The following is a 12,039-nucleotide window of genomic DNA, read 5'->3' as shown; positions in this document are numbered from 1 at the left end:
TGTCCTGCCACAACAGTGCAGACCACAAACCTTCTTAATGTAAAACATCTGGTCTGGAGCCCAAGTGCTTAAACCAAAATACTTAGAATAACAGTTACAATTTAATCAGGCTACTACCAAGCAGTAATAAATGGAGCAAAATAAATACAACTGAGTACTTTTAAGAAGATGAAAAAGTAAAATAAAGTGCATTTTTTAAGTAAAGTCCAAGGAGAGAGGAAGAAGGAGCAGAAGAAATTCAGAAAAATTCAAGGTAAAGAACCTAAGTGGGTTGGCCTTCTCATATGTTCTCTCTGTATTAAGTAGAGTGAACATCAGACTGGGAGGGGTGTCCCAGATCAAATTTACAGTAGGGGTGGGCAACTGCAAAGCCACCAACTATAACAACACCACAAGAAAAGGGTGGGATGACAGTTTCAGGACAGATAAGAAACAGAAAACAATGCCAGAAAATATATAAAACAATTCAATCAGGCAAAATTAAGACAATGCAGAACTCTGAAAGGTTAAAATGCCAAGAAATATACTTATCAATCAGTGATATATTTCCAGATTGTTTGAGAATCACACACCAGCCAGACGCCAGGAGTTTCCAACAGTGTATGCAGGAATTTACAAATGGAAACCATTTTTTAAATCAGCAAGCCTTGAAGCAATCAGATAACACAAAAGCTGTTAGACCAGTTTTATAAACTCCACCTCAGAAATAGGGGGTAAGCAGTTTCAGGACAGATGAGACACAGAAAACAATGCCAGAAAATATATAAGCAATTCAGTCAGGCAAAATTAAGACAGTGCAGAACTCTGAAAGATTACAATGCCAAGAAATATACTTATCAAGCAATGGACTTCAATTCACAAACTCTTGACTTTAAAACAAACATACAACATAGTTCAGTTCACTGATTTTAGTCTCAACTGATTTAGGAGGGAAGGAGGTCTGGATTATATACCAGTAGAAAAAGCGTGGGAGCCCAGCAATGACTTTTGACTGGCATTTTTTTTTTTTTACACCTATGACCTGCCACTGAACCTGGCCTGACCAGACTGAACTATTAAGTTAGTCAGGCAGACCAATGCACCTATTTACCATTTCCTTTACTGTAGTGGGATGCGCAATCTCATCTCGATTTATATAACTTTCCCATGACTTTCTCCAATTTCTGTACTAGCTAGCTCCATAACTTTGTCACTATGAGAATGTTATTTTCTCCATGTTTTTTTATTTTCTTTCTTAATTACTTGTGTTTGTTAACTGGGGAGGAGGCACTGAGGCAGAGTAGCTGAGCAGAGCAATGATCACCATGGACTTTCTGTTTCAGCCTGGGTCGGGATCGGGATTGCTGTCTGGTTAGTGATTTACTTGTCTTTGTGCATTGTGCTTGCTTGATGATTTTCCTAGTCTTATTTGCCTAAGTGCAAGACTTTAAGTAATTTGCTTAGAGTCATGCACTTAGGCAAATAAGACTAGGAAAATCATCAAGCAAGCACAATGCATATGATGATGGGAAGGTGATCTCAGAGTAAGTCACCAGAGTTTGTTAAATGTAAGCTTCCCACTCCTAGTCCCTGAGTCCAAGAATTTGAAGTTGAACGGAACCCTGGCTTCCACACAAGTGGAGTCAGTCAAGGAAGCCAGCAGGCTGGCAGCAGCAGAGGCAGAGCGCAACAGTTTATCCCTCATGTTTTTTTTTTCTTTCTTTTTTTTTTTTTTAATTATTTGTGTTTGTTAACTGCTAACTGGGGAGGAGCACTGATCACAGACCAACACCAACGGACATGGACTTCTGCCTGGTTAAGTAATTTACTAAGAGACAGTCATGCATGATGCACTTAGGGCAAACCAACAAATATCATCAAGTACATGATGATGGGAATGTCACGATCTCTGAGTCGCCGGAGTTTGTGTAACTTAAAGTAAGTTGGCTGCAAAAGTGTGTGGGGGTGTGCCCCTTCCCCCTCGCTCTATGTTTCTGGCACCCATGTGTATGCATATTCAGCTCATTTTCATTATAACTTGGGTATGTTTTTATTTTCTCGTTGTGATTTTTTTTTTTAAATTTACTTGTGGTATTGGTTTATTTTCGTCCCAATTAATTGTAAGTAAAATGACAGGACAGTGTTTTACACAGGGAAGTGTCTAGACAAGATTTCTCCAACCGGATGTTAATGTAAAGTCCAGTAAAAACAAGTCCTCCACCTAACAACAAATGAAGACAGCTCATGCTCACCTTCTTTCAACTGTAATAGGTAGCATATGAGCACACATTTTCAGAAAAATAAAAAACTATGAAACTCTAATGTTTGACGTTACTGACTGACAGCAATTTTCAATTATTTACAAGTAACACAAACATTTTATGAGGGACAGAGTCATTCTATGTAACAACATCATGAACAGTTAAGAGGCATGACAGAGGGTGTTGCAATGACTTGGACTGAGTCATCATTTTTTATTCATTTGAAAACAATGGGATATTTGAGGTTTGTTCAGTCAACAAATTGGCTGTAACTGCTGGGCATGTGTGTGTGTGTGTGTGTGTGTGTGTGTGTGTGTGTGTGTGTGTGTGCACGGCATGCTTCTCAACTGTCCAAATTTTTGCAGTATGTCCAGATTTTTCCTCATATTTTTGGTCTATTTCTCATAATTTTTTTTTCTGGCAAATCACTAGCAAATCTTTGAAGATTGAAGTCAGAAAATAATGGCAGACAATTGAGTTTCAGGCTTCATATCCTTCACAAAAATTCATGCTAATGCAAAAACTATTAGGAATAACCATTGACAACAATCTCTCCTTCGATCAGCACATTAACAACACCATCAAGATTGTAAACAGAAAAATTGGATCCCTTTATCGCATCAAACCTTTCCTTACCCCAGCAACAAGAATCAAAATTGCACAATCACATCTCCTATCTACTCTCCTTTACGCTTCCCCAATTTACACAAACCTTAAGAAAATCTATCTAAACAAACTTGTAACTTGCTACAACAACATAGCTCGTTTCGCCACTAGTAACCCATTTAGGACTCACCATTGTACTAACCTAAAACAACTCGGCTGGCTCGAATTTCAAAATTACCTAATAATTCCTCAACTCACTATAGCCCACAACATATTGTACCTACCTGACAACACCCCTATACTCTCTCAACTTCTAACCCCTTACAGCAATCTGAACTCACTTCGCTCCTCTAGTAAACTCATGACAAAATCAATAAAGGTAAACAATGCAGCAGGTGCTTCCCTTTTCACTAACACTATAGGTAAAACTTGGAATCTCTTACCTAGTGACATAACTTTGACTCAATCCCTGCCACAATTCAAGCAGAAAATCAAACTTTACTATCTAAATCATTGGCTTTGTTCCTGCAGCACACCAGACTAACCTTTTTCCTCTCTAGTTCCCCTCACTCTTCTTATGCACTACCTGTCTCATTTCTCCACCTTTTGCTCATCTAATCTAACTAAGTATATGTTAAGCAAAATAGTTGACATGTAATGAACTGCATATTGTAAGTTTGTTTCTCTGTGTTATTATCTTTCGCTCTGTGTGTTCATAAGACTTTCAATTTGATGCTATTCCTTAACAGTAATGATTTTTTTATGTAACGTTCTTGGTAATTTAGTGGAGCTTTTCTCCTCGGGCCTCTGCTGAAAATGGACATGTATCCAGCCAGACTAGCCCGGTCAACAAATGTAAAATAAAATAAATAAATAAATAAAACAATACCTATTATTCTATCAGCTTTCTAAGTTTATAAGAGAAATATTTAAAAAGTGTCCCTATATTATTTGTGGCTTTGTCCGGATTTCTTGAGAGGTATAGTACATGTATGTGTATGTGTGTGTGTGTGTGTGTGTGTGTGTGTGTGTGTGTGTGTGTGTGTGTGTGTGTGTGTGTGTGTGTGTGTGTGTGTGTGTGTGTTTGCTTATAATCTGAATATAAAACACTTCCTCCTTTATGAATTACATACATAAATGTTTGATACACTAGGTGGAGGAATTATTTTACATCAAAAATATAAAAAAGAGTAAACTAATAAAAATGCAAATAAATTGAAGTCATAGCCCATTCTCTAAGTGCAATAATACCCCCCAGGATAGGCGTTGACAGGGCAACAGTACATTCCTTGGATGGTAAGACCTGAGCCTCTGGTGGTAGGCCTCACAACACCCCTTGGTGGACATTAATTTTGCTGATAATACCCCCTATTCATTATTATTACTTGATTAATTAATTGATTAATTAACTATACAGCATCGATCTCTGTACACTGGGATTTTCAGAGAACAGAACCATGACTACTTTTTTGGATAAAGAATGCATATGACACTACCCTTTTTATCGATCTTCCATACTATTGGAAACAAACTTAATAGAAAAAAGAATCAGACTGAGAGCCAAAGCACCACACCAGTTAATATTTCAGGCTGTTCAAAAAAGATTTTCTAAAAATGATTCAGCCAAAACATGAATCAAATACCTCATCCTACCTTTATAAATCACATCAGAATCTTTACAAGGGTACAAAAATAACTAGAAAACTGTTAGGCAAATATTCTAAACTACATTAATTGCAGCAGCCAGAGGTTTTCCTACAAATCTAATAATGAAGTCAATTGAACCTATTTCTCCACATGCAGAAAGATTCACTAGGGTTTCTCCCAAGAAATAAGGATCTGTGTTGAGTTGCTGCTACACACTGCAAACCTGAGTTCCTAACTAAAGAATGTGACCCCATGTCTGATCATAAGATCACAAAGGTAGCGACTTTACTCCTTTTAACAGATATTAGATATAGGAAGAAGTAGGATGTATAGTTTCTTGTTTAAGATAAAAAGGATGTAGTGTGGGTAGGATATTAACTGGGTATAGAGCAAGAGCAGAGCCAGGTTTATTGCAGATGTTGCTTTAGTAGACTTTTGAAGCATCAGTGAAATTGAATTCCATAGTTTTGTAATGTAGTGGGAATAGAACAATTTGCCTGATGACCTTTTTGCTTTTATGCTTGGAGAGCTTTGTTATTGAAATGTAAGACTCTGCTGTTGCTGCAGGGTTGTAATAAGCTATTTTTACGAAGGGAAATGTTCTGGCTTGTAGATTAGTTTGTCAGCTATAACAAGTTAGAGTATGTGAGTTGTTGGGGACGTTCTAGCTAATTTATGTCCATTAGGGCTATGCAGTGATATTTTTGAGGAGAATTTCTGACACACATAGCAGGGTTGCTATAAGATGCCATATATTTAGGTTCATAGGTGTTTACTATGCTAATGACCACAAGGGCCTTTTAAAGCCTAACCATGCATCCCAAATCTCTGACAAGTTCTGGTACCCTTGATAAGTGTAAGCAGAGGCTTGGGAGATGAAACATTTACAATCAGGGGCCTGGGGAGATGAACCATTTATAGGTTGCCTGTGTCTGTTAGAGACATAGGTGCCATGCCAGGGATGAGTTTCCTGTTCCTCATCCAGTTGTCCAAGTTACACTTGAATTGAGTTAGGGAGGAACTCTGCTTCACATGGGTGGGGAGCCTGTTCTAGAGATGAAGTAGTCTCTGGGATACATACCTGTCTGTCCAGCAGGTCCTATTTATATCACAGGAAAGGTTTAAGCCATTAGAATGGGTAATTCTGATGCTGTTTGCTTTGCCAATATGCAGGAGGTCCATCAGGTTGAGGTCTGACAATGGCTTGTATGTCAGGCATTGATCTCCCCTAGCATACAAGGCATTGTTAGACCCCACACTGATTTAGAGTTGAGGGCAGTCTTAAGACTTGTAAGAACTGGGGATGTGTACAAGAGAGTTGAGTGTAGGTAGGTTGCTGTATGAGTTTTCTTCAGGTTACTGTTAGATATTGTTTTGCTGTATACATGCAGCCAAACTTTTGTGTGAGGTTTTTTTTTTTTGTGACTTAAAGGAGATGTTGGTCATATTTAAGTCTGTCATCTATGAGTAATCTGTGTAGTTTGGTTTCTGTCATAGTTTAAGTGCTGTATTGTCAAACGAGATAATATGGAATGTTTGTTTCTCATTATAAATTGTTTTGACACAAACAGTATTAATTTAGGATTTTTTCATTTAGTAGTAGATTTGCACTGCTAAGTCATGATTTAACAGATTTGAAAGATTTGTGGATAAGTTTTGAAGGGTTTCAGTGGTGGGGCTCTGCAGATGAAAGTTGTATCACCTGCATACCAAGCTAGTTTGTTTATTTGGTTGCAATATAGAGTTTGTTAATGAATATATTGAACGAGCGAGGTCAGTATTAAACCATGTGGGACTCCAAATGTGACAGGTAAGAAGAAAGAGAAGTCTTGATTCCATTTTACTGATTGTTGTCAGTTACAGAGGTAACTATGGAACCAGGTAATTGATGATTTTTTTAGTCCTAGAGTGGAGGGTTCATTGAGAAGCTTTTGATGGGAGACAGTATCAAAGGCCTTTAAAAAATATAAAGACAGCTGAGACTATGTTGCCTTTGCATCTATACTGGTTGATAGTATTAGTAAAACTAATAAGGTCTATTGTAATAATATAACTAGGATGGATGCAGTGATAGATCATGGACATGAGACTGTTGTCTGTAAGATATTTGAGGAGCTAGGACTGAATGTATTTTTTGAATATTTTTCATAGAGGTGAAAGTATTGCAGTTGGTCTGTAGTTACATTGGTCTTTTGAACTGCCACCTTTGTGTAGTGGTATTATAAAATATTTTTTCCAAACAGATGGTACAAGGTTTTCTGTTCTGGATCAATTAAATAGTATAGGGATAAGGAAGGCTAAGGTACTAGCAGCACATTTATGTACTCTGTTGACAGGTTGGAAGCTGCTAAGGTCATTGTCTTAAAGTTGTGTAAATATTTTCTTATAGAGGCAGTTGGGACTGGTTGAAATGAAAAGGATGAGGATATGTTGTTACTTGGGATAGAGACAGACTGTGTAGATGAGTATTGTTTTATAAGACAGAAATTGTTGTGTTTTATGAGGTAGGTGTTGAATTGGGTAGCTATTCTGCCAGTGTGGTTATTAGTTGGTGGTGATGGAGTTGAGGTTTGGCCAGGGTGTAGTCATTTGTTCATTGAAGACCAAAATAGTTTGGGGTGTGATCATGTGAGGTATGTTCCAGGGAGAATAGAGCAGTGCATGTGTAACATGTGCCAGAGTGGTTGGCTGGAGTTTTGTAAATGGTTTTGTGTATTTTGGCTATCACACGGATTTGTACACATGCTTGTGTTAAACATGTATCAACAGCATTATCACTGATTAAATGTGTATGTTTAAACAAAAAATTCTGGAAGTGAAGAGTAGAAGTTTTTGAAATTGTTCTATAATTTTCAAAATGCTACAACAGATCTTAGCAAAGCTCTGAGTGTGTATTGTACCAGAGTCAGGTAAACAAATGTGATGTCATTCTATAAACAGCACTGAGAGGATGGGATTCTCACAGAATTTTATTTTGTTTTGTTTTCTTTGGAACGTGATAAAAAAATCTATGACAGTTATCACAATCAGTTACTTAGTTCAGTTCAGTTCAGTGATAGTTTGAAGCTTATCACCTTGCCTTGTGGAAGTAAGCATCTCAGCATGTAATCTTGCCTTGCTGTATTATTTAAGTTAGCTAGGTAACAGTTATTGTTTAAACAATCAGGAAATACAATGAGATTGGTGAAGTATTGTTTTTTTCTGCATCTGTTTAATTCTGTCCAGCTGTGTTATTTTTATTACTTCTGTGATTGAAACTCTGGTGTTTATTATACTTAAATATTCTCATGTTTTATATTGATTTATTTATTATTAAATGTTTTATACCTTTCATTGTGGCTGGTCTTTTAGATAATACTTTTAACATCTTGAGGGTACTTGTGCTTATTTTAGTGATGCCTTGGCCACTTTAAAAAGCCTTGCTGCTTTGGTTACACTCTAACATTTATATTAGTATTGTTTTATTCATTACAATCGGATACCCTTTTAAGACCCTTCGAGTGGTTGTCTGTTGTCAGAGTGATTACCTTATAGTCTGGGCAGAAGTGGTACACCTAATAAATCTGTGCCAGCCTTTCCCAGGAGTGTGAGTTTGTGTGTGTGTCTGTGTGTGTCTGTGTGTGTGTGTGTGTGTGTGTGTGTGTGTGTGTGTGTGTGTGTGTGTGTGTGTGTGTGTGTGTGTGTGTGTGTGTGTGTGTGTCTCCGTATGTGTGTGTGTGTGTGTGTGTGTGTGTGTGTGTGTGTGTGTGTGTGTGTGTGTGTGTGTGTGTGTGTGAAAATTAAATACTCAGATGTGGGTGTGCCAGCTACTTGGAACTGGGACACAGTGCTCCAAAGTGCATTTTGTTTGGGATCAGGAGAGAAACAGAGTCCAGACCCAGGTACAGCGCATGTTCCCTGTGTGTTGTTGGGGGAAACTGTGCTTGATGCAGATAGCTGCATCTGAAAATACTGTATAAATTCATTTCTGTTTTTAGTGGCTATCTCTCAGTGGTATTATTGGTGAGGATTCAGGCTCCCTGATTACTGATCCAGAGTTGACAGACCATCACATGGGGTTATTTTGCTGCATACTTTGGAGATATTGAAAGGATTTATTTATGTATGTATTTATTTATTTATTTATTTGTTGGTCTCTTTGCCAGATTGCTTAGGTATCTAAATTAGTGATTGGTTGACTGGGTTTTGTCTTTGAACCATAGCTTCCATGCTTTGTCTCTTGGAAGAAGTATTTGCCTGATTTCTTTTGTTCACCACTGTGCAGGGTTAGACCTGATTCTCTTTGTACTAAGTGGGACTTGAGTGTTTAAAATTTTTAGAAATGTTTTATTAAAATAGATTATATTACCATCTAGTGGCATGGATTTTGAAATATTCGAATTGTAGAGTTTAAGGGTGGAAATGAAGTTGCTAGAACTGAAGTTTTTTTATATTGCATAGCTGTTTATTAATAACCTATTTGCATGTCTTGAGGTTACTTCTGACATCATATGTAGATAAGCAAATGAGTATATTGTATGTGGCTTGTTTGTATCCAGTCTAAGATGGATTCCTTATTTGTATGCTTATGTGCTCTGGTTGTAGTTTTAATCACTTGTGAGAAATCAAATAAATTAATTGCTGGGGTGGTTATGCTATTTTACATTACATTTACATTTACATTCATTTGCTTGCTGGGAAATTCCAACTGGGCACAGGTCCTTTTTCAGTGGAGGCCCGGGGAGAAAACCTCCACAGAACAATAAATGAGCAGCAGAGTACATGAAGAACAAATGAATATACATACAATAGCAAATAATACATACTGCAGGAAACATTAGCTATGCATACAATATGAAACATAGCAATGAACAGATCTACCAATATCTAGCTAGAGGCTAGGAATAAAGGTAGCATGTATATACAGATAGTACTAAGCTCAAACAGATACTGTTCTAAACTCATATCCCTAAATCTTTTATACAAATATTGCACTAAACTCAAGCAGATATAAAGCAGAAGCTCCACATGAAGGTGGAACAAGCTAGAAGGGCTAATGGAATGGAAGGGGAAGATAGAGGAGTAAAAGAGGTGACTGAGTGAGTAGTATTCATGGTAGTGAGAGGAAGCTAGGTGTAAGTCAGTTGAATATGTATTTGGAGTTGAGATGAAGTGAGGTAGTTAAGCATGTTATAACAGGTCTAACATATTGAGTGAGGAGGGAATTTTCCTCCTAGTTTATAGTAAAATCACAGATTATGACAGACTTTTGGGCTTGGCTGTCAGATTTTTCTGCGGTGTCTACATTTTGACCTAGTGAAATGTATAATGTTGTATGGTGCAGGTGTTTTTTCTTTTATTAGCCTTAAGATTTATTAATAGGCATTCTGTGTTGTTAAAGGTGGGTAGTTGTGTGTAGAAGCTTACTTCTATGGTATTTTTATATATGATTGCTATTCCACTGTCTTGTTTTTTTTTTAATCTAGTCTAAGCCTGCTGAAGCCTGCAGACAATATTTCACTGTCTGTTATGTCGGGTCTTAGCCAAGTTTCTATGATTACAATTAGTATCTAGGGAACAGAATGGAAGACATGCTTGGAAGTCATAAATTTTATTGTAAAGGCTTCTAAATTTAATGTTGAGTAAAAAGTAGGCCAGACTTGTTTGAAGTTAGTGATGTGAGGTTAGGAGGGTTAGGGGTAGAGGAGGTCATATTTGTTGCTGGGCTAATAAGGAGGCCAGGGTTTGGATGGGTGTCACTGTAGCATTTCAGATGTAAGGTGAAGGGATAAAGAAGGCAAAGCAATTCTAATTTGGGTTTGTTTTTAAGGAGAGGGTATGTTTTTTGGCTTGCATTTATGTATCTGTAAATAGAGAGTTTGGTGACATTTAGTGGGAACATTTCAGATAAACTAAAAGGGAAACTGGTTTTATGGGAGGTGTATGTGGCTAAGGATAGTGAGTGAAGTGGTTATGGGTTGGGTTGGTACTGGTAGTTGGTGAAGTGTGTCAGTATGGTGAGTAGAATAAATAGGAGTAGTTACAGGTATATCACAGTAGCGTTGTCTGTGTCTGTTGTTTAAAGTTTGAGAAAATACATGTGAGTTGTTATGTTTTGTGGATAACACATGGTTTAGATGCATGTTAGTTGGTGGTAGTGAGTGTTATATGCTCGTAGGGAAAGCCTATGAGCTAGTGTGAGGGAAATTATTGAGTTTGATGCTAATGAGGAGAATGTTTTATTACACAGTGGGAGCAGAGAGTGATTGCTGGTATGTGTTAGGGGAAAGAGGACGTAAGGGTAGGTTTTAATAAGAGTATGAGTTAGTATGGTGTATATAATGGTGGGAAAGATCTGGAAGGTAGGGGTATAGTTGGCATTAATTGATTGGATGGAGAGCAGATGTGGGTGGAGTTTGCGAAATATAAATGCATTTGTAGTGGGGGATGTGTGGGAACTCTGGAGCAAAGGGAGGGTAGAACAGATTAGCCCCCTTCCTCCCAATACCACAAGTGTTTTAGTTAAAAAAATGATCTATGAAGCTTTCTGTAAGGCATGCAGGTATGTGCTTCTACATTACACTCAGAGACATGAATTTGCAAGAGTACTAGTATACTAGTTTATGGTCAAATAAATTAGTTTGAAATTCTGTTGTCATAATATTAATTGTCTGTCTACACTACCCACACTATGCAGCAGCTGTATAGTTTTTCCACTTTTGGGATGTGTTTATATACCCAGATCATGCATCAGTAAAACTGTTCAGTTTCAAGATATACTGTATCTAAGATAGGAAAAATTCAAAGACACATGTATTTCAAAATCCCTAACTTTCCTTACAGTGGGTTGACCTGCTATATTAGATACAGAAAGCACTTATTAATCAGATTATAGGTTCATAAGTTTATTGATATGTACTAGGCAGTTGGTCTACAGACCATTACAAGCCTAGCCATTAAACCATATTCAACAGTTCCTCATCCTAAGAATGGGAAGACAAGATAAACCATGGAGAAATGGATGTTGATATTCCAACTATTCAAGTTTTAATGAATGGTAACAAAGGTGCTACTCTGCATTACATGCAATGGAAGTTTGTTCCAGAGGAGGGGGATATACTGGGATATGAATCTATCCAGCCAAGATGTCTTATTTGTCCGTTGATGAATGTAGTTTTGTTTAACTGGGTATTGGAGTAACCATTTGATCTTTGAAGGAACAGGAAGTCAAGGAGGGTTGGATTTTTCATGACAAAACTCCCCACAAAGGAGACTGTGTGAGACTGAGTGCAGAGAGACCTGCAGTCTGTCCTAATAGCTAAGAATTTTTGAGGCCACTTTTCTTTTTAGATAGGAATCTCAGATCTAACAAGAACAGTGGTATATTTAGACAAATATATCGAAAAACATGCATTATATTCAATAATGGAGCTGCTGAGATAAGAATTAAGGGGAATTAAGATTTCTCTGCATTTACATGTGAAGCTTTCACAAATTAGGTAAACCATACAGACGGGTTTCTGAATTACTTATCAGTAAGAGTGGTGACTTTATAGCCAAAAAAATA

The sequence above is a fragment of the Protopterus annectens genome, chromosome 2.part1 (genome assembly GCF_019279795.1).
Source record: "Protopterus annectens isolate FY-2018-M chromosome 2.part1, PAN1.0, whole genome shotgun sequence".
Classification (NCBI taxonomy): Eukaryota; Metazoa; Chordata; order Ceratodontiformes; family Protopteridae; genus Protopterus; species Protopterus annectens.
Note: the sequence above shows the minus strand (reverse complement) of the source record.